The sequence below is a fragment of the Lissotriton vulgaris genome, chromosome 11 (genome assembly GCF_964263255.1).
Source record: "Lissotriton vulgaris chromosome 11, aLisVul1.2, whole genome shotgun sequence".
Classification (NCBI taxonomy): Eukaryota; Metazoa; Chordata; class Amphibia; order Caudata; family Salamandridae; genus Lissotriton; species Lissotriton vulgaris.
This window is the reverse complement of record NC_141699.1, coordinates 423,064,384-423,087,552: the sequence shown is the minus strand read 5'-3', so window position 1 is coordinate 423,087,552 and position 23,169 is coordinate 423,064,384.

The window sequence follows — 23,169 nt, the reverse complement described above, 5'->3', positions numbered from 1 at the left end:
AAGCCATGGTCGGCCTGAAGGAGGGTCATCATCGCACGAGGCTCTCGGCAGAGGTTCGCCAGGACATGCGCATTTGGTTGGCATTTCTGGCGGATTTCAATGGTCGAATTGTCTGGAACAAACCAGCGGTGTCCTCTGAGGAGCTGGGGCTGTGGACAGATTCGGCAGGGAGCATTGGTTTTGGTGCCATATTCGGCACACAATGGTCGGCTCAAAAATGGCCGTCATGGTGGCATGAGGGTGGGCTAACAAGTAACATTGCTTTCTTGAACTTTTCCCCATTCTGGTGGCCCTGAAAACTTGGCCCGAGGGGTTCAGAGATCACTCTGTGGTGTTTTGGTCTGATAACATGACCGTGGTTGAGTGTATCAATAGCCAGGCGGCACGATGCAAATGGATTCTGAGACTGCTCAAAGAAATTGTGTTATTGTGTATGCAATTGAATGTGCTATTTAAGGCAAGACATGTGCCGGGGGTGATGAACCAAGCGGCTGATGCGCTTTCTCGTTTTCGTATGCAGGCCTTCTGGGGTTTTCTGCCCACAGCGGACCCGGTGGCGGCACCCTTTCCCGAAGCTCTCTGGTCTCTCGGTGCCCCGAACTACGAAACCTCGTGGGAGAGAGTTTAGCACCTAGGACGAGGAAGGCATATGAAGGGGCGTTCCGTTCCTATTGGGCCTTTTTGGGGGCTGCTAGAGGGGAGCTTTGGGGCCAGGAGGAGTTGGTAGTAAAATTCCTGCTGTCTTTACATCAGGCAGGCAAATCAGTGGCTACGGCCCAGAGGCATCGGGCCGCCATTTCCTTTGTGGCTAGGGCTCATGGGATCCAGGACCCGACAGCGTCTTTCGTTGTGCAAAAAGCGCTACGTGGGTGGCAACGCCTTGAGGGTCGCAGAGTAGATGAAAGGCGCCCGATAGGTTTGGATAGGTTGGCCCTGTTATTATCCGTACTCCCTGCAACGTGTTCATCCCAGTATGAAACAGTGTTATTCCGAGCCGCTTTTACGCTGGCATTCCATGGGGCTATGCGGGTAAGCGAACTAGTGGCGAGGAATAAGCAGGATGCGATGGGGGGACTGTGCCGAGAGCACGTTCAGGTCAGAGGGGAGACAATGACTGTCTCGTTTGTCAGGTCCAAGACCGATCAGGGTACGATGGGGGACTGCATACTCATACAAAGGATTCCCGGGTCCTCCATGTGCCCGGTGAGTTGTGTAGAGGAATATTTAGCACAAAGGGTGGCATCATGGGGGGGGACCTTGTTGAGACACGCTGACGCCACCCCACTGACGAGGTTTCAGTTTCAGCGGGTGCTTGCGATGTCGATTTCCGCTGCGGGCTTGAACCCCGGCGAGTTTGGGACCCATTCCTTTCGGATAGGGGCTGCTACAGAGGCTACAGCCAGGGGTCTGAATGTCGAACAAGTTAAACGTGTGGGGCGTTGGTCCTCCAATTGTATAAAAGGTATGTGCGGTTGCACATGTTGTGAAGCTGTAATGATGTACTCACGCTTCTTGTTTTTGTTTGGTTTTCAGTTGCGCAAGCCTACGAGGCGGGGCGGACTATGCAGTCGACCCAACACCGGGCCAGCGGTCAGACATCACCGGCTGTGAAAAAGGAGGTTTGGGTCGTGGGCCACTCATACGTGAGGCGTGCCGCGGACGTATTCAAAGCAGGTGACATGATTCACGTGGCTGGGGAATACGGGTACAGTGTGTCCTTCTACGGAAAGGGCGGGCTCTGTATTGACCAGTTTCAATCATTTTTCGAGGGTTTGCTAGGGCGGACGAGGTCACCGCCGTCTATAGTCATAGTACATCTTGGGGGCAATGATTTGGTGACCACTGGTAGACGACTTCTTCTTGAGGCGATGCTTTCCACGGTAAGTTGGTTAGCGAGAAGAGTTCCAGGGTGCACAATTGCATGGTCCCATATGATCCCACGAAAAGTGTGGCGGGGGGCTCTTTCGGTTTCTGCTCTGAATCATTCAGTGAGGAAAATTAATAACAAAGTGAGTAGATTGTTCCGTTCCAATACACTGCATTCTATTTCGCATGGTTGTATTAAAGGTGACAGTACATATTTGGGGGATGGTGTTCATTTGTCCCGGGTGGGGAACGAGTTACTCATAGGAGACCTGATAGCTTGGCTAAAGACTTTAAGACATGACCTTTAGGTAGGAGTGTTGTGGGGGGTCCGGATAGCCGGTCAACTATCCGGCCTGTGGCGGTAAGGTCATGATCGGTGAGCACTAATTGGAAGATCCCTATGAGTGGGCGTCACCCATTACGGATGGGAGCGCTCGAGGGAGGTGGCCATTGGCCCCTCAACGGGGAGGCGGTCCCTTCTAAGGATGGGCCGCCGAAAGGAAAGGAAAGGCGGTCAAGGCCCCTTCCTGGGTAGGAGGGGCTACAGCCCCCTCCTGGGGAATTTCCCGGGGCCAGGACATCTGCGACGGCAGATGTGGTAAGTTGTGTGGGGTTTGGGAGGGGGTCTACGCTACCTTCTAGATACCTCACACGAGTCCTCGGACGACCTTTAAGTGGCGTCGAGTTTATTGGGGCCCCCGTCAAGTCAAGGGAAATTGGTAGTTGCACTTGAGGTACACCTCTGTGCGGTCGCCCCTCACAAGTGAGGGGGATATTTCTGGTTTAGGGATCTTGACACCGGTTACGACCTTGCCGTTGGCCCTTAAACGTTAGGATGTACAATTTCAAAATTTCAAGTTAAATGTTTTGTAGGATGTTAGTTCGGCTAGGAGAACCTTTGTATTAGAGAATATGTTAAGGTTAGCCAAACATCGCAATGTGGTAATGAAATTGTACATAATATGAAACTGTTATTTTAATGTTTTAATTTTGTTTCATATTTTTAATAAATACGGCCGGGAGGGTCACTCCCTCCCGTCTTCCAAAAGTTCAGAACTGTTTCCGGTTTCCCATCCTTGGGGATTGTGTTGAGAGGGGGTGGCGGGTATCTCAGCCATATGGAAAGGGGCGACCATTCGGTCCCCCCGAACGTATGGCGGAGTACCACGATCCCCCCGGGAAGCCATCTTGGGCGGGAGGCGAGTCTCGGCTGGTATGCCCGAAGCGGCGTAGCCGGGGCGCGCCTTTTTCCCGCCCTGGAGTGGGCTGGCCTAGACACTGACGCGGCCGGCCACGCCCTTGGGGCAGGCAGGGGCGGGTTTACGCCCGCCCTGAAGATGGATAAAAGGAGCAACAAGCCAAGAAAGCATCCTCTTGTTCCTGTGCTCTGAAGCTGCACCTCCTCGCTGCACGTGAGCTCGAGACGGAACGAAGAGCCAATTTTGACCCACCCACCAGCCCCTGAGGACAGCAAGTGGTTTTGAAGAAAGTTTGATGTGGTAACTCTAATTTTGTTTGCAGGTTGTGATTATTATCGTGATAACTTGGAATATGCAATAAAGAATGGTCAATTTGTGGTATGTTTTGCAAATAAAGTAATCCTGCTCTAGTGTTGATCAGTAAGCATGCTTTTCATTAAGTTGTTGTTACTGTCTTTTAAGTAATTTAGTCATTTAGTAATTTAGTTAGAATTGTCGTATTTATTTTGGTCGGGCGGTAAGGTCATGATCGGTGAGCACTAATTGGAAGATCCCTATGAGTGGGCGTCACCCATTACGGATGGGAGCGCTCGAGGGAGGTGGCCATTGGCCCCTCAACGGGGAGGCGGTCCCTTCTAAGGACGGGCCGCCGAAAGGAAAGGAAAGGCGGTCAAGGCCCCTTCCTGGGTAGGAGGGGCTACAGCCTCCTCCTGGGGAATTTCCCGGGGCCAGGACATCTGCGACGGCAGATGTGGTAAGTTGTGTGGGGTTTGGGAGGGGGTCTACGCTACCTTCTAGATACCTCACACGAGTCCTAGGACGACCTTTAAGTGGCGTCGAGTTTATTGGGGCCCCCGTCAAGTCAAGGGAAATTGGTAGTTGCACTTGAGGTACACCTCTGTGCGGTCGCCCCTCACAAGTGAGGGGGATATTTCTGGTTTAGGGATTCTGACACCGGTTACGACCTTGCCGTTGGCCCTTAAACGTTAGGATGTACAATTTCAAAATTTCAAGTTAAATGTTTTGTAGGATGTTAGTTCGGCTAGGAGAACCTTTGTATTAGAGAATATGTTAAGGTTAGCCAAACATCGCAATGTGGTAATGAAATTGTACATAATATGAAACTGTTATTTTAATGTTTTAATTTTGTTTCATATTTTTAATAAATACGGCCGGGAGGGTCACTCCCTCCCGTCTTCCAAAAGTTCAGAACTGTTTCCGGTTTCCCATCCTTGGGGATTGTGTTGAGAGGGGGTGGCGGGTATCTCAGCCATATTGGATTGCGTAGGGGAAAAAATTACTATTCCCACTCCAGAGAGTGCAACAGTAGGGAAAGCATTGGATAGCGTAGGGGTAAAAATTACTATTCCCACTCCAGAGAGTGCAACAGTAGGGAAAGCGTTGGATAACGTAGGGGTAAAAATTACTATTCCCACTCTAGAGAGTGAAACAGTAGGGAAAGCGTTGGATAGTGGGAGGGGTAAAAACTACTATTCCCACTCCAGTGAGTGCAACAGTAGGGAAAGCGTTGGATAGCGTAGGGGTAAAAATTACTATTCACACTCCAGTGAATGCAACAGTAGGGAAAGCGTTGGATTGCGTAGGGCTAAAAATTACTATTCCCACTCCAGAGAGTGCAACAGTAGGTAAAACGTTGGATAGCGTAGGGGTAAAAATTACTATTCCCACTCCAGTGAGTGCAACAGTAGGGAAAGTAAATACTTCATATATTAATTAAAATAAATTAAATATTAATACCAATTACAAATTAATAAAAAATAATTACCAATGTAATATAATATAACAATTAATTAATTAAAAATAAAAATAAAAGTTATTTATTAAAAATCATTACCTATTAATACAAATTAATTACCAATTACCAATAAATTAATTAGCAATTGAAAAATAATTATCAATTAATTCAAGATAAATACCAATAAATACATTTAAAAATGTAATCAATTATAATTAAATTACTTCCCACCCTATTCCCCTATAAACCCACAACCTGCTACAGAAAATAAATTAATAAAATTAACATAATTATCAATTAATCAATTAATAAAACTGTATTACCTATTATAATTTAATTAATTACCAATTAAAAATTAATTAACAATTAATTCAAGATAAATACCAATAAATAAATAAAAACATTTAATCAATTAAAATTAAATTACTTCCCACCCTATTCCCCTATAAACCCACAATCGGCTACAGAAAATAAAGTAATAAAATTAACATAATTATCAATTAATCGATTAATAAAAAATAATGAGCAACTATCATTTAATTAATTACCAATTAAAAAATAATTAACAATTAATTCAAGATAAATACCAATAAAAAGGTAAAATGTTTAATCAATTATAATTAAATTACTTCCCACCCTATTCCCCTGTAAACCCTGAACCCGCTACAGAAAATAAATTAATAAAATTAATATAACTATCAATTAATAAATTAAGTAAAATTAATGACCAATTATAATTTAATTAATTGCCAATTAAAAAGTTAATTAACAATTAAATCAAGATAAATACTAATAAATAAATTAAAACATTTAAATAATTATAATTAAATTACTTCCCGCTCTATTCCACTATAAACCCACAACCCGCTACAGAATTAAATTACGCAAACATTAAATATCATAAAATTCATTACTTAAAATAAACTATAAAATGAATATACACTTTTCACACATATACTAACGTAAAAAAACACTTAAAAAAATTGATATTATTAAAAAATCAATATATTTCATACCTATATTATATACTTCGATATTTTGACTTTCTATATTTATGTAAATCAATATTAATTTACTTACCTCAAATTCAATATTTTTGTTGTCTATATTCTGTCCATTCGATATTTTGTCCATTCTATATTTCTAATTCGATATTACTAAAGTAAATGTAAATGTTAAGGTATTTGTAGAGCGCACTGTCACCAAGCGGTTTCCTGGCGCTATTTCTCATACCGCTGTGAAACCCTTACTGGCTTTCCCTGTGAAGTTTCCACTCCTGGGCACCCCCAGGGTGAAGCCAGGCATCCTAGCGCTGTTGGGGCCGGTGTGGAGGTTAAGCAATCTATTGCCCAGTTGCAGCGTGGGGCCCATGATTAGAATAGGCACTGAGGCGAGAATTGTCAGGTCCGAGGAAATTGAGCCCAAGACCAGCCGAGGCGGGAATTGAACCCTGGTCCCGGGCAAGAACTCTGCATAAGGGTCTGCCGCTCTAACCATTGAGCCACACTCCTCCACTACAATTCTATATTTTTAACTCAATATTTTGACTGTATACCGGGAATACATCAGATTCCTATGCCTTCCCTGGGAGGCATTGGAGTGGCGCAACGCGGAGAATTACTTTTATTTCTCCTAGTTTTTTCCTCTTTCTGAGTGTGCTACAGAATGCGGTACAAAAGCGGGTGGTGATGGACGGAGCATCTGAACCAATAAAAAACTCACACCCAGTCAACAGATCTGGGTTTAATCTATCACTGTTCTTTAACCCACTCTGCCACCACAGTTCAGACATGGCCATATGCAAATCAGTCTGACCCTGTGCCTCATGGTAACAGTCCAGCTCAAACTGCCAAGCCATGCCTTCCCTGGACCGGAAGCAAGCTTCCTAGGACCAGTTTCTGGCATTACAGCCGTCTTCAGCAAGGCTTGCTTGAATCCAGTGGCAAAGTGAGCAAGGGACTCACGTCTGAGCATACCCTGCCAATTTATGGCGAACAAAGCGGTACAAAAGGGGGTGGTGATGGACGGAGCATCTGAAACAATCAAACACTCACACCCAGTCAACAGATATGGGTTTAATCCATCACCGTTCTTTAACCCACTCTGCCACCCCAGTTCAGACATGGCCATATGCAAATCAGTCTGACCCTGTGCCTCATGGGAACAGTCCAGCCCGAACTGTGAAGTCATGCCTTCCCTGGACCGGAAACAAGCTTCCTAGGACCAGTTTCTGGCATTACAGCCGTCTTCAGCCAGGCTTGCTTGAATCCAGTGGCAAAGTGAGCGAGGGACTCACATCTGAGCATACCCTGCCAACTTATGGTGAACAAATCGGTACAAAAGGGGGTGGTGATGGACGGAGCATCTGAACCAATCAAACACTCACACCCAGTCAACAGATCTGGGTTTAATCCATCACCGTTCTTTACCCCACTCTGCCACCCCAGTTCAGACATGGCCATATGCAAATCAGTCTTACCATGTGCCTCATGGGAACAGTCCAGCCCTACCTGCCAAGCCATGCCTTCCCTGGACCGGAAACAAGCTTCCTAGGACCAGTTTCTGGCATTACAGCCGTCTTCAGCAAGGCTTGCTTGAATCCAGTGGCAAAGTGAGCAAGGGACTTACGTCTGAGCATACCCTGCCAACTTATGGCAAACAAAGTGGTGTAAAAGGGGGTGGTGATGGACGGAGCATCTGAACCAATCAAACACTCACACCCAGTCAACAGATCTGGGTTTATTCCATCACCGTTCTTTAACCCACTCTGCCACCCCAGTTCAGACATGGCCACATGCAAAACAGTCTGACCCTGTGCCTCATGGGAACAGTCCAGCCCGAACTGTCAAGTCATGCCTTCCCTGGACCGGAAACAAGCTTCCTAGGACCAGATTCTGGCATTACAGCCGTCTTCAGCCAGGCTTGCTTGAATCCAGTGGCAAAGTGAGCAAGGGACTCACGTCTGAGCATACCCTGCCAACTTATGGCGAACAAATCGGTACAAAAGGGGGTGGTGATGGACGGAGCATCTGAACCAATAAAACACTCACAACCAGTCAACAGATCTGGGTTTAATCCATCACCTTTCTTTAAGCCACTCTGCCACGCCAGTTCAGACATGGCCATATGCAAATCAGTCCGACCCTGTGCCTCATAGGAACAGTCCAGCCCTAACTGGCAAGCCATGCCTTCCCTGGACCGGAAACAAGCTTCCTAGGACCGGTTTCTGGCATTACAGCCGTCTTCAGCCAGGCTTGCTTGAATCCAGTGGGAAAGTGAGCAAGGGACTCACGTCTGAGCATACCCTGCCAACTTATGGCGAACATAGCGGTACAAAAGGGGGTGGTGATGGACGGAGCATCTGAACCAATCAAACACTCACACCCAGTCAACAGATCTGGGTTTAATCCATCACCTTTCTTTAACCCACTCTGCCACCCCAGTTCAGACATGGCCATATGCAAATCAGTCTTACCATGTGCCTCATGGGAACAATCCAGCCCGAACTGTCAAGCAATGCCTTCCCTGGACCGGAAACAAGCTTCCTAGGACCGGTTTCTGGTATTACAGCCATCTTCAGCCAGGCTTGCTTGAATCCAGTGGCAAAGTGAGCAAGGGACTCACGTCTGAGCATACCCTGCCAACTTATGGCGAACAAAGCGGTACAAAAGGGGATACAAGCAAGCCTGGCTGCAGATGCTCTGTCCATCACCACCCCATTTTCTACTGCTACAGAATGCAGCACGCATAGAAAGAGGACAATGCCATCAATGATTGTTTTTATGTGGGCAGGTGTCCTTTCCTGCACAAAAACTATCATCCCCACAACTCAAGCACCCTTGCTCACTTGTTGTAAGGCTGTCTGCATTGGTGCACGGTTGCTGTTTGTGCGCCAGCGCAGGAAAGAAGGACAAGAAGGCACCCTTTCTTGTAGCTGAAAGGCCTGCTCTGCCTCAAACGTTTGTAAACGAGGCCCTAGATTGGTGAATATGCCTGTTCTTGGCCTTGTGATGTGATTTTTTTCTCGACCATTCTTAATTCTCATTCAAACCTTGCTCTTGGAATTGGCTTCTTCTGGTAGTCTGATGCATGCAGTAGGCCACATTTTCACCCGAGATAAGCACGGTTTATCCTTCAAGGAAAAAAAGATACATCTGAAAATATAGAGCCTTTCCTTTAGGGAATTCATAAAGTCATTCACATGGCCTACACCTTGCTATATTGCTGTGCCTTGAAGAAGCCATAAGGGAACCTCTGGCACGTTATAGCTTTTAATAGTAAGTATTGGCAGGCCCATATCCAGAGGTATATTTCTGAGTGGTGAATGTAAAAAACATTTAATCCTGCCATGTGTGCTACAAAAGAAAAATATTTTCTTGCAGAGGGAATGTTCACCATTCCTACAGGTGCAGTTAAAAGTCAAGCTTCATGTTATGAAACAGGTAGGAGTCTGTCATATTGAAATATACACCAGAAACTCAAATCACTTCCTTAATAGTACTTTAACCTCTCAGCGAGTAGGTTGTACTTTACAGCAACTATACCAGCTGATGTACACATGGCTGATATGCATTAAAAGACAAAGCATCAGTACTTCTCATCAAGAGCACACAGTAACAAATAACAAGGGGGTTCTGTTGTTAAGCAATTTTCAAAAAGCAATGTGGATCAAGTAACTATGGTTAGATCTTATTAGGATTTTAAAGACTACTATGCAAGGTGATATTTGGATCTTATACCAGATCCCTTTTAGAAAATAAATTGCAAAATTGCGCTTTGAAATTGCATTGTGCCAATTGTATTGGCCAAATCATGATAAGTTATAAATTCAACTTAAAATCTCCACTCACTATGACTCTGCATGTAACTAGCACTAATTTTGCTTCTTTCGTCTCTCTTACTTTCTGTATTCACTCACAATCTCTGCCTCCACTTCCCCTCTCAATCTTTTCCCAACTATCTGTTCCTGTTTGCTGCTGCATCTATCTCCCCATTCCTGTCTCTCCTGATCTCTCTTGCTTTTTCTATTTAGTCCCCTATCTCTTAATCGTCTCTCCTTTTCTGGAACCTCTTCTTTCTAGTTTCTCTTCTATCTTCTTTGTTATTGTCAATATTTTCTCTCCAGCACTCTTCTGCACAGACCATGTATGACAACTGAAACATTCTCTTGGCTGTTCATGGCCATAAGCAGCGCCTGCCACATTTAGTTGAACACAATGTTTTACGCTGTTCCCCAGTCCCTGAAGCCTACAATCCTGGGGACCTCCTGGAACAGGAAAAGTCCCCTACCATAATGGAACAAAGAAGTGAGTGCATGTGGACTTCATATGCCTGCAGCTTGTTGTCAATTCTTGTTGGACTGGACATCAGTAGGGGTGGGCTTAATTTGCGTAGTTGCGCTACGCAAAGATCCGTGAAACGGTAAAAAAAATCTCAGTGAGCACGCAAAAGTTCAGCGAACACACTGAATTGCTTTTTCGGCGTGTTTGCGAGGCTATTTTCCTGTTCGCAACCGCTGTTTGCATGCTCGGGGAGAAATATCTTGCGAACAAGCATTTTGAAAGCGAAAACAAGCAAAAAATTCCACAAAGCAGCATATCGCGGAATTTTGGGCAATTACGCGTTGTCTGCAGAACGCGAAATTAGCCAAATTCCGCAAGCGAGCGGAACGGAATTTACCATCCAGGCCTAGATATCAGGCTGCATGGATTTGGTGGGTTTAAACTGCTTTAGGGAGGACGATGACCTGTTGACATCCACCTCACTATATTCACAGTGCGGTAGTAAATACACCAGAAACGTTCTCTTTTTTAAAACCAAAGGCTGCATGTAAGGTAAATGCGTCCCAGGAGTCCCAAGTTAGACTTTTTTTATTTTGCTGTATTACACAGCATGCTCTGCGAACTGATGTTACATAGCAAAACAAATGCAGATCACACTAATGGAATCTTCAGCGATCCACAAATGTCCTACCACACAGCATTACTACACTTCTCCCAATAACAGTAGCACCCCACTTTTGCGACTGACCTATCGCCTGTGAAAAGAAAAGCTCCCTAAGACAAAAAGAAAGATTTTGCCATGCAAATTGACCAAGTCTGGCAATGTGGGTAGCTGTGGTATGTAGGCCAGCAATCAGTCATCACCGCCGGAAAGTTGACAGGCCCAGACATTTCTGAAAACAAGGAACCTAGTGAAGCCTGGGGTGTTGTTTGTGTGGATCCCTATACTTTTTCCTAACCAAAATGTCCTTCAAACACTAAACATTTACAAAATCACAGATTATCCTCATATTTCTGTGAAGGAAAATTCTGGAAACTATGAGGATCCCTACAATTCCTACCATCCATTGTTCCCACACTTCTAATAAAACCACAACCCCTAATGCTCACCAAATAATATGTATTTAGTACATTCATTTTTTAGGACCTCATAACAGTAATTTATTTGCTATGATCATAAATTAGATAAAGATAAAGCAGAATTTTTAAGGAGTCACTACATTAAAAAAAACTGAGTGGTACACAGGTCTTAAATTACAATACAGAAAAATCTGAAAATGTTAGTTGATGGTCTGTGAAGATGTCTAGAGAGGTCAATTATAATATAAGTGCTTTCTGGCTCAGATACCCTGATTACAGTTATCCACAATGTTTGGTGAATGGAGATAAATCTTCAGCTTGTTGAATCTGGCAGGGTTAACTATATATTAATCCATTTTTGAAAGATAGTATGTTATAGCAGCCCTTTTTGACATTGCAGGCTATATTGGGTCATTTCAGTTTCACACTACTGCTAGTTAGGGTATTTGCACCCCTCTGCAGTAGGCACATTAACATAACATACTATCCAACTCCTGCAAAAAAATAAAAGTCTGTAAAGCAGATATATCATCTCACCAGGCTATATTTCACAATAGGCTTGAGCAATGTCAGTAAAAAGTATGTGACTTGTGATTACTCTGCATCAGCACAACATGCTAATCAAATCACCTTAACATATTGGAAACTTAAGTTATTTGATAATCCCATAACAGCGAGTTAATCTCCTGTTTCAAAACCCTCCCCTTGGTTGTCGGCCAGTATTTGGAGCTATGCCATTGTGTGATTTTTACAAAGGAGGATGTTATGTGGCCATTACTTTGCCCGAGCACACTGACTAGGACCGCAACATTTTACCCTCATTAGCGTTTACACATGTCAGGTTGTAGCCTTCATTAATCATAACTCTTGACAATCGTTTGGGTGTCTCCCTACTTTCAATTTTGCAGAGACACCACTCTTTGGGTGTACTTTATCTCCGCTGCACCTGATGAGGCCATATCCTATATTTTTGAGGTGAGTTTGCACCACTCTCACCCTTCTGGTGTTGTCACATATGTAACTCTAGGTGTTTTTGTAATTGCTTATCTATTATGAGTCACACTGTGTTGTTCCACTTGGTCTTCTGACATGGCGATGGGCTTTTTAGAACACAGGTTTTATGTATGTGAAATATTTTGAACATCCGTCCATGGCCACATGGGCCACTGACATGGAATGTTTTTTGTTTGTTTCCTTTCCTCTTAATTACAGGTTGCCTCACTACGCTAGTAGAAGTGTTACTAGTGTTAACCAGTGGTAGGTAGCAAAGCACCTTTCCACCCACATGTAGCTTGTTTTCCACATTTTAATTGTAAGTTTTTGTTCATGGTCCTGAAGAATCGCCATTGATCATTACATGACATTTTTAGGTTGAGATACATGGCGACCATCTGGGAGTAGAGTATGCAATCTGTCTCATCAAAAACCGATACGCTACCCCTCCCGCAGTATTTTAACCAGGCAGGGTCCCTCACAGAATAAAGGCTTGAAGAGGATTCCCTTACCTGTTTTTAAATCACTACACACATCTACATCTAACTAGGCCCCTTACACCCACTGCACCCTTACGGCAAGGAACAAAAGATCTCCGACAAAGCACCCCTTTAAGGGTGCCCGTCTGACATTGCAGCGCCGACCTGACAAGGAGCAGGCTCAAATGATGAAACATGACATCTAGCTTGCTGTGTGTGTGAGAGCCCTAGTTCCGAAAGGAGGAATTTCCCTCCTTGGCTTCCTGTACACACTCTGCCAGTACATCACTCACTATGGCACTCTAATAGTGATCACTGTATCACCTTTCTTTGCTAGAGAGTTCAGCTAATACCCATGAAACTATTGGCCTCTCAGCTTTGACAGGAAACAAGTGTTCATACCACCTATCAGCTCCTCATGCACAACACTGTGGCATCCCAAAGAGGTTCATCATATCCCCTGTACTGTTCAACATCTACATAACTTCCATTCCAAACCTCACCTGGTACAACTATGTAGATGACAAACAAATCAGTTTTTAAAATGGATGGTCTGGAAGACCCCTACAATTTAAAACTTGATGACTGACTTTGGGTCATAAACACATGGATGATGAATAATCATCTAAAGCTAATTACAGATAAGACAGAGTTAATGACCTGCGGACAATGACAAAAATACCAGAAGATGAAGCTCCTCCACCAATATCAAGAAGCCTATGTTTATTAATAATAATAATAATAATAATAATAATAATATTAATAATATTTTATTTTGCATGATTAATTAAAATGTTTGCAAATACATGTCAGAAAGATTCATTGTGCACAGATAAATACCTATAAAAAGCGATAAAAAGCTGCATAATATAAAAGGGTCAACTATTGCATAATCCTAATGTGTACAATCAGTCGTTTAAAAAAAAAACCTTCTCATAAACTTTTACATCTCATTTAGTACTAACAGCCGTGTCTACTACAACTTCTCAAGAAGATGGGACAACTTAACCAGGTCCAATGTCCAAAGTTAGAGGCTTGGTAATTAAAGTGCAAGTACAACTAATACAGCTGAACGTCAATAGGATTAAAGTAAAGCTTCACTGCCTGCCTGCAGGACCGGATGCCGTAATGCCTGAAAAAAGGACGTAGCAGGGGGCATCTTATGTCCTTTAAATTGGGACAGTTGCAGATTACGTGAGTGAAGTCTTCCTTCCCACTTCCGCATAGGCGACAGGTCGGAGTGCCACCTTTCCTTTCCCAAGGTGGAAGATGGGGTTTGATCACAATTACCCCCAAATGTAACCTTAGAAAGTTTTCCTTCCTGCTTATCTTAATTCCGGCACTCAAGTAGGCTTGGGATGTTTGCCTTACATAGTAACTGAGCACTATCCAGCCATGTGCCTTATTGGTAAGAATTGCTTTGTCTTCTAGAACAGTAAGCATGGATGTTGTTTTTCTCACCGCTTTTTTGAAGGAAAGAGGATCCATTGGAACGGCCCAAAGTTCGGTCAAGCCTAATAACTCATATTGAGTCAAACAGATAGACCCTGGCTGGACACTTTTCTTGATTGGCTTTCCAGAGGTGGGAATTTAAAGATCCGGCCTCAGCACTTCGATTCTGTGCCAACTTTTAATGTAGATACTCCTCCTTTCCACCGTTTGTCTTAGGATCCGAAATTCTAACCGGATTTGAGCCGGGGTGACATATTTTGGGAGATGGAATATTGCTCTATAGGAGTTGGCTGTTATGATGTCTAAGGCTGCTGCATCTTTACCTTTGAGAGCCTAACTCTCGTATGTCAATGACGGCAGTAATTTGGCCCCAGGACCTGTAAAAAGGGTTCAAGCGTGAGGTCGGGAGCCGTCTCTTCAGTAACTTCAGTGCTAAATATGTTGTGATCCCCTTTCTTCGCATGGACTCTAGCTGAGGTTTAAATGAGCTGTTATGGTCCATTAATATTACCAGGTATTTGTAACTTTGTACTTGATCCAAGCATTGGCCATCAAGGAACCAGCTATTGGTCTTTTTTTTATGGTAGTTGACTGCCATAATTTTAGTCTTCTTGAGATTTATTTTGAGGGGGTTCCGGTTCGAAAAACTGCTTGTTGTGTTTAGTAGGTGCTGAAGGCCAATTGGTGTCCTACTGATTAAAACCAGGCCATCAGCGTATAGCAAGTTTGACATTAGCTTGTTTCCTAGTTTTGGAGCATGGGATACACAGCTGTCCAGCTCCCCTGGTTGATCGGCCAAAAAGAAATTGAACAGAATCGGGGCAAGGACGCACCCCTGCTTGAGGCCTTTCGAGGTCATAATTTGTTTTGAGATGTGTGACCGTGCCACTAGTTTGACCCTTATCCATGTGTCTGTATGCAGCCACTTTAGCCGATCCAGAAGTGTGTTCGGTATACCACAATTTTCCAGTTTTCCCCTCAGTTTAGAACGATCAACATGGTCGAAAGCAGCTGTGTAATCAATAAAACACAGGAAGAGGGGCATTTTTGATGCTTTTGCTGCATCCATAAACAACGTAAGAGCCAGTATATTAGTTGTAGTACCTTGGCCGCTGCAGAACCCAGTTTGATTAATGGGGATGATGAATTTATCTGAAGCCCAAGATGTTAGCTCGTCCAGGATTGTTCCGGCGTAGTATTTGGCTTCTACGTCAAGAAGGGCAATCAGTCGATAATTATTTGGATCGTTTCTTTTGCCTTGTTTAAAAATTGGGCTAATGATAGATCCTTTCCAAGATTCTGGAATGGTGACTGTGGTGTTTAAGCCCTTAAACACTGGTAGTAGAGCCTTGCTCCAGAAAACGGCGTCATGTTTATATGGTACCGGTGGGATCCCGTTGAAGCCGGGTGCTCCCATGTCTCTTCCCTTGGTTATTAGGCCTTTTATCTGTTTTTTTGTGGGAGCATATCCTTCCTCTTCAGTGGGGTATGTAGAGTCTAAATTGCCAACCAGCAGAGCCCCCTATTGCTTGTGGATGTTAGTTCTGCTAACCAAGTGAGCTTTGGTTGTTCAGTTTTGTGTCACCTTTCCCTTGTCCGGTACCACGATGCCAGCTGCCTTGTTTGGTTCCCCTCCCTTGTTGTTAAATGGGCAGAGAGGTAGTCTATCCAGTCTGCCTCTGTTATATTGGAACTAATTCCTGGGTGGTTCAGTCGCTCTAGCTTGTAATCCACAACTGTAATCAGTTTGCCAGAACTTTGCGCAGTTGTGTTGCTTGTCATCGTGCAAAAATGTAGCCCACGTTTCGTCATTCTTTTGCCTTATTTTTCTCCACTTCCTCCTTCTCAATAGTGCCTTCATTTGTCGAAGGGTCGGCTGCAGCTCCAGGTTCCCTGGTGTTTTTTGCAGTTTTTGAAAGGTCTGGTTTGTAATACGTTTGAGGCTCTTGGTTTCTGGACTGTAATTTACTTTTGTTAATTAGTCTTCTGAGTGTCTTGATTTGGTCCCGATCCTGGTCGCAAAATTGCCACTGAAGGTTTTAATGAAGTTTTCCCATGCTGTTACAATTGTGGTACCAGTTTCTTTTTCTCTCTCAAATAGTTTTTTAGCAGTGGCTGATAGAGCTTCAATGTTGTTGGCGTTGCACCTTAAACGCTTTAGATTAGAGAGTTCTTCATTTGCAGCCGGGTTCCAGGTGTCTAGTGTAGCAGAAGACCTCGCAGATTCTACTCCTGAGGCACAGCCGGGAGCATTTTTTAACAAAAAGTTGCGCTGATTTTACTATTTGTGTGTGATAAACTGCCATTGTAATTCCTACCTTCTCACCTCGACTGCATCACTACTGGGGGCTTAATTCGCTCCTTTCACCGCCACGCAGCAGAGCTAACGCTGCAGCGGGAACGCCCAGTTATTAGCCGCCTACAGCGAGTGAGCCGGTACTGTGGCCACGCCCACTCACTCAAGGCCACGCCCCCTCCGCCTACAAAAACCGAGCTGAATGCGAGCTCTGGTCAGATTCTACTCCTGAGGCACCGCCGGGAGCATTTTTTAACAAAAAGTTGCGCTGATTTTACTATTTGTGTGTGATAAACTGCCATTGTAATTCCTACCTTCTCACCTCGACTGCATCACTACTGGGGGCTTAATTCGTTCCTTTCACCGCCACGCAGCAGAGCTAACGCTGCAGCGGGAACGTCCAGTTATTCGCCGCCATCAGCAAGTGAGCCGGTCCTGTGGCCACGCCCACTCGCTCGAGGCCACGCCCGCTCCACCTACAAAAACCGAGCTGAATGCGAGCTCTGGTCAGATTCTACTCCTGAGGCACAGCCGGGAGCATTTTTTAACAAAAAGTTGCGCTGATTTTACTATTTGTGTGTGATAAACTGCCATTGTAATTCCTACCTTCTCACCTCGACTGCATCACTACTGGGGGCTTAATTCGCTCCTTTCACCACCACGCAGCAGAGCTAACGCTGCAGCGGGAACGCCCAGTTATTCGCCGCCATCAGCGAGTGAGCCGGTCCTGTGGCCACGCCCACTCGCTCGAGGCCACGCCCCCTCCGCCTACAAAAAGCGAGCTGAATGCGAGCTCTGGTCAGATTCTACTCCTGAGGCACAGCCGGGAGCATTTTTTAACAAAAAGTTGCGCTGATTTTACTATTTGTGTGTGATTAACTGCCATTGTAATTCCTACCTTCTCACCTCGACTGCATCACTACTGGGTGCTTAATTCGATCCTTTCACCTGAGGTTCCGTGACGGTTCCGTGACGACTTGAACCCGTGTTTTCAAGTTTGTCGGAAATACATAAAAATGGTATCAGTGAACCGCAAATGATCCATTTAGCATATCCTAGTGTTTTCGCTACGATACGAGCAAGAGCACTCTTGTTATGAACACATTTCTGATCTACCCATGGCATCCATCTTACATCATGGCCGCCATTTTGTGTTTCCTTGCCCTCACATATGCAATAGCCTCTGATCACTGCATTCACTCCACTTTGATTAAGGACACGTAGCTTTAGCCGGAGATTCACCTCTTACATGACACGTGCACCTTAAACCAGATCACGCTGTAGCTGCATGACTCAACAAAGGCTGCCTCCTCTGCCCGAGGCTAGCCCACCTGAACTGGTTCTCGTGTCCATTGTACCTGATCATGATTAGGCGGCCGGAGCCGGTAGCCTTGCCCATTTACAACCCACAAACGTCTCTTATCCCGCTTTCCTATCTTCTGCACCTGGCTCTGCTCCTTTCCTTCTGGGCCTTTATTAGGGGGAGGTAACGAACTTTACGATGAGGCGGTCCGGCTCTTGAATACAATATTGACAAGGGATTGTGATGGACTGGTGGGAACCCCTCTTCGTGATGTTTGGCATCAGATATTATCGACAGTTCCTGTGTAACGCCAAATATTTATTGTTTAGAGACACAAAAGGTTTGGGAATGTACCGACATGTGAAATATTTGCCTAGAGCACAATTTTTGGTATATAAGGAGCAACCCACTTTGTACAAATCGAACAGGCTCCTGGTTACTGCCCGTGTGTAGTATCTATGACTTCTGTGTCCCTGCAGTAATAAACCTTTGGTCTTTGACGCCACCTTCGAGAAGCCCGTGTTTCTGTTCATTTGTGCACCAAGGCAGGTGGGACTCCGGGGTCTTTGGGTGTTGTACCCTGACACCTCTGGACGGAACCAAAAAGTCCAGAACTCCAATTGGCGCCCAACGTGGGGCGACGTCATTCGGTACCGGTCCAAAAGCCTGAAGAGTTCGAGAAGCTTCGTGTGAAGATTCCTGAGGGAGGCGCCCCACTTCATCGATCCCGGCATATCGCAAAAGTGGCCCTGAAGTTCTCTTCCACGAGGGTTCCCGTTCAGGACGGCTGCAGTGGGCCGTTGCCTTGACCGTCGCCCTGTCTTGGACCCGAAGTGGTGCAGTTCTTAGTACGGCGAAACGTGACGGGTTTCTCCTTGGTGACGTCTTCAGTGACTCAGTTAAGTATTTAGTAATAGCTAGCTGGTTACTTTTGTGAGGATTGTTAAAAATCCTTGATCGGTTCTTGGTTTGGTTTGGTTTTACCGGATTATCATTGGTTGATCTAATTACGATAATCTATTTGGTTTAGTTTTGGGTATCGATACATCAGTTCGTTTTTGGTAGGCCTAAGTTCTTGGTTCAAGTGCACAATTTGTTTCGTGTTTGTTTGTTTTGTGTTCCGGACTGAAAATGGTAAGTCGGAAAATGTTGTCTTGTTTTAGTTGCAACAGTGACTCACAATTAGAGGACTCTTGTCTGGTTCCTCCGATTGGGACTCCCCTGTATGATTTATACTGTAAGTATGGTGTGGGTCCTATAACTTATAATGAGATATGGGTCCGTTATTGTAAGAAGGATGGTGTCCTTAGTTGGCCACTGCATGGTAGTTTTGAACAAGAGATTCTCGACAACTTAGAAGCGAAATTGTTTAGGAAGAAAGCCCGGCCGGCAATGTTTGACTCTTTTCGTTATTGGCGGAAAGAATCCAAACAGAGAGAAATGAAAAGGTTGAAGAAAGAGCAAAAAGAACAAGAAGAGTTAACTCTAGAGCAAGCGACTAAACAGTTGCAGGCTAACGAGTGTGAAAAGACCATAGATGTAGCTATTAGAGAGCATAACTTAGCGATTGACAAGTGCTATCCTGCCTTGCCATCGAAAATGGCTAAGATACTGGAGGATTCCGAAAACGATCCTCTGCTATCTTATCTGTTACGGTCACCTCCACCGTATGCACAAGGTGCTACGGCTCCACTCATCCCGAATGTTCAATTGCCGGTTGCTGGACAACCTGGTGTTCCTGCTCCTGTACCTCAGAATCAAGTTCCTATACTTCCTGTGGTGAATGTAAATGTTCCTACAGCTCCTCCTCTTCCCGCACTGCCAGCTCCTATACCTACCACTGTACCTACTGGTCCTCAAACTATTTTCCTCGATACTCCTACTGTTTCGTCATCTATTCCTACCTCTACTGCATTCTCTATGTCTGCGAGTGTACTAACTCCACTTTCTGTTCGTCGAAGAATCACTGATTCCGTTACTAATATGCTGTCTCCTATATATAAAACCTTGATTAAGACTCCTACTCCTGACTCTGTTCAGAGACGGAGTCAGCTTCCAAGTACTGAGGAACGGGGAGTTTTAGACTCCACGGCTCTCAGATGGATTTCGAAGGGTAGAAGATATAGTACAAGAGATGTGTTAGAGACATTTATGCAATGGGGAGAGCCAACGCAACGGTACGTCTTTGATGAGATGTGCTCGTTGTTACGTGAGGAGATAGAAGAAGACGATGTCGAATCAGATTTGGAAGATTTAATTAAAGTTCAAAAGGAGTTTGCTGCTGGAATGATAGTGGGTGAGAATATAAAGCAAGCAATGGAACTCATTTTAAGTTTTAGGAGTGATCCATCTCTTCGTTCACCGAGAGATTTAGAAAAAGGTAAAGTGAAGCCAAGTCGCCAATATCCTATGAGGGAGGTTCCTCCAATTTGGCGCGAAGCAGTACAACGTGATGATAATGCAGGAATTGCAGCTGCTCCAGCACAGTTCCAAAGAGTATGGATACATATTCCATGGAAGCGAGCAGAAGTGTTAGCAGTGAAACAGGCCTTGCCAGATCCACGTAAGAATCCAGCTGGATATTACAAGGAATTGACACAGACAGTTGAGGCTTGTATAATGAACTTAGCCGACATTGATATGTTGTTTGGTAATGTAGTTCCGCAACCAGTGTGGGCTAAAATTCGTAGAGAGGATCATCAGGCTGCTTTAGGTGGTGATTGGGCAGCTATCACTGCAGCAGATGCTCAACAAATAGGAGGTGCGAAACCCGAACCTTTGATTGCTAATCTGCCAGGTAGAATAATTGATTTAATGAAGACTCTGATGCCAGCATTGCGTGTTAATTGGGACAAGTTGTCAGCGTGTAGACAGAAGAAAGACGAAAGCGTCTCGGACTTCTTCACGAGGTTCGAAGAGACTTTTGTAGATCATAGTGGTCAGGATATGAGCACAGAAGGGGGACAAAGACTCTTTGTCGATAAATTTGTGCATAATTTGTTACCTGAATTATGCAATAAGTTGAAAGACTCAGAAAGTGCGTGGGCTGTATCTACGACAGCGCAAATACTTGCGACTGCACAATACTACGAAAATAGGGATAAAGAGGAAAAGGAGAAATCAGAGAAGAAAACGAAAGATTTAAAAACTAAAGTTCTTTTGCAGCAGGCGTATCCGCCTCGTACGAATCAGACTAATACACAGCAAAATTCATATCAAAGGACAGATTATAGTACATCAAGGCCTCAATATCAGTGGAATCAGTGCGCGTACTGTAAGAAAGAGGGTCACTATAAAAATGAATGTCCAATCTTAGCGCAAAATAATGCAGCAGCAGCTCAGAGAGGTCGTGGTGGTTTTGTGCAGAATTCTAGAGGACGAGGACGAGGTGCTATGCCTCCACAAACGAATGATCGTCCCTCCAATCACTTTGATCAACGAAATGGACAATCTGCTCAGCAAAATAGATCTCAACAATATCTTGTTGAAGACTATTGTGAAGTGAATGAGGATTCTCAACAAAATGGGTACTAGGACAGCCATGGACAGAGAGAGGGAGTAGTATCAGTTCCAGTGGATCAGAGTGGGCCTTATGTCGCAGTAGCAACATCAGGTGTAGTCGAACCGTTTCTGTTGGATACTGGTGCCGCAAAAAGTTCTATCATGCATACGAAACTCCCTGGCGCACCTTTGTCTGGCTCAACAAATGTTTCCGTAGGTTTTTCAGGCGCCCCTGTGTACAACCCGATATCTGGTCCTTTGTCTATTTCTGTTGGACCGTGTCACTTGAAAGCACCCCTGATTTTGACGACAGGTTGTAATGAAAATCTGCTTGGTTTAGATTTGTTAAAACGACTATATGCGACATTGTACTGTTCTCCGGAAGGAGTACAGCTTACTTTGGGTAAAAGACTCACCTCTCCGATGTACTTGTCAATGGACGCACTCCCGCCGGAGCTACGTTCACTCCCTGATTCTCTTTGGGCGACTGGTCCCAACGATGTAGGTCTACTAGAAATTCCACCGTATGTAGTAACTTTGAAAGCGAATGTAAAATTTCCAAGGATTCCTCAATATAAAATCTCGAGTGAAGGAGAACGTGCACTTTTACTAATTGTGCAAGATTTAATTAAGAAAGGTGTGGTTGAAGAAACGCGAGGAAATGTCTGTAACAGTCCTGTATTACCGATCTTGAAACGAACTGATCCTACAAAGCCTCCAGTTTATAGGTTTGTCATAGACCTTAGAGAAGTTAATAAGATTGTAATTCCGCAGTTTCCTGTAGTGCCAAACATTACTGCCTTGTTAACATTGATTCCTGCCACAGCTACGTGGTTCTCAGTTATAGACCTTAAGAATGCCTTTTTCAGCATTCCGATAGCTGAAGAAAGTAGGGATATTTTCGGCTTCTGTTTAGGAGGTCGCAGTTTCAGATTTAAACGCGCTCCACAGGGCTATTGTGAAAGTCCATCCATTTACAGTCAAGCTTTAAAAAGTCAGCTAGATTCTTTTGTCCTTCCTCCAGGTTCTGCCCTAGTACAGTACGTAGACGATCTTTTAGTGGCTGCCGATGACAAGGAAACTTGCAAAGCAGCTACAATTACACTATTGCATCATTTGTCTAATTTGAATCATAAGGTGTCCCCTTCCAAAATGCAATATTGCTGCCAAGAAGTAACCTACCTAGGTCACCTCTTATCAAAGGAGGGAAGGAAGTTGACCCCAGAGAGAATAAAAGCAATTACGCAGATGAGTGTTCCACGCACACAGAGAGAAGTACGTGCCTTTCTAGGTATTACCTCTTACTGTAGGCAGTGGATTCCAAATTTTTCACTTTTAGCGAAACCATTGGTAGCTTTGACTGGGAAAAATGTTCCGAGTCCGGTGCCATGGTCTGATGAATGTCAAGAGAGTTTTATTGAGTTACGAAAAGCACTGTGTTCAGCTCCTGTATTGGGTACACCTGATTATAGCAAGCCATTCACGCTCTACGTTCACGAAAGAGAAGGTTGCGCGTTGAGTGTTCTGACACAGAAGTTTGGTGATAAACAACGCCCTTGTGCGTATTTCTCATCAACATTAGATCCGGTAGCTAGAGCATTGCCTAGTTGTTTGAGGGCTACAGCGGCAGCTGCAGCTTCCATTCGACAATCTACTGGTTTGGTGATGAACAATATGCTAGTGGTCATGGTTCCTCATGCAGTGGATACACTTATGAACCGAACGAAGACACAACACCTTACTAGTGCGAGATTATCTGGTTACGAGCTGACGTTATTAGCGAGTCATATTCAGATCAAAAGATGCAATGTATTGAATCCAGCAACATTGTTGCCGACTGATCAAGAGTCGAGTGATTCTGAGCCACATGACTGCTATTTCAAAACGGAGGAAGAGACAAAAGGTCGCATCGACTTGAGGGATACTCCCCTATCCGACCCGGATGGTACGCTGTATGTGGAC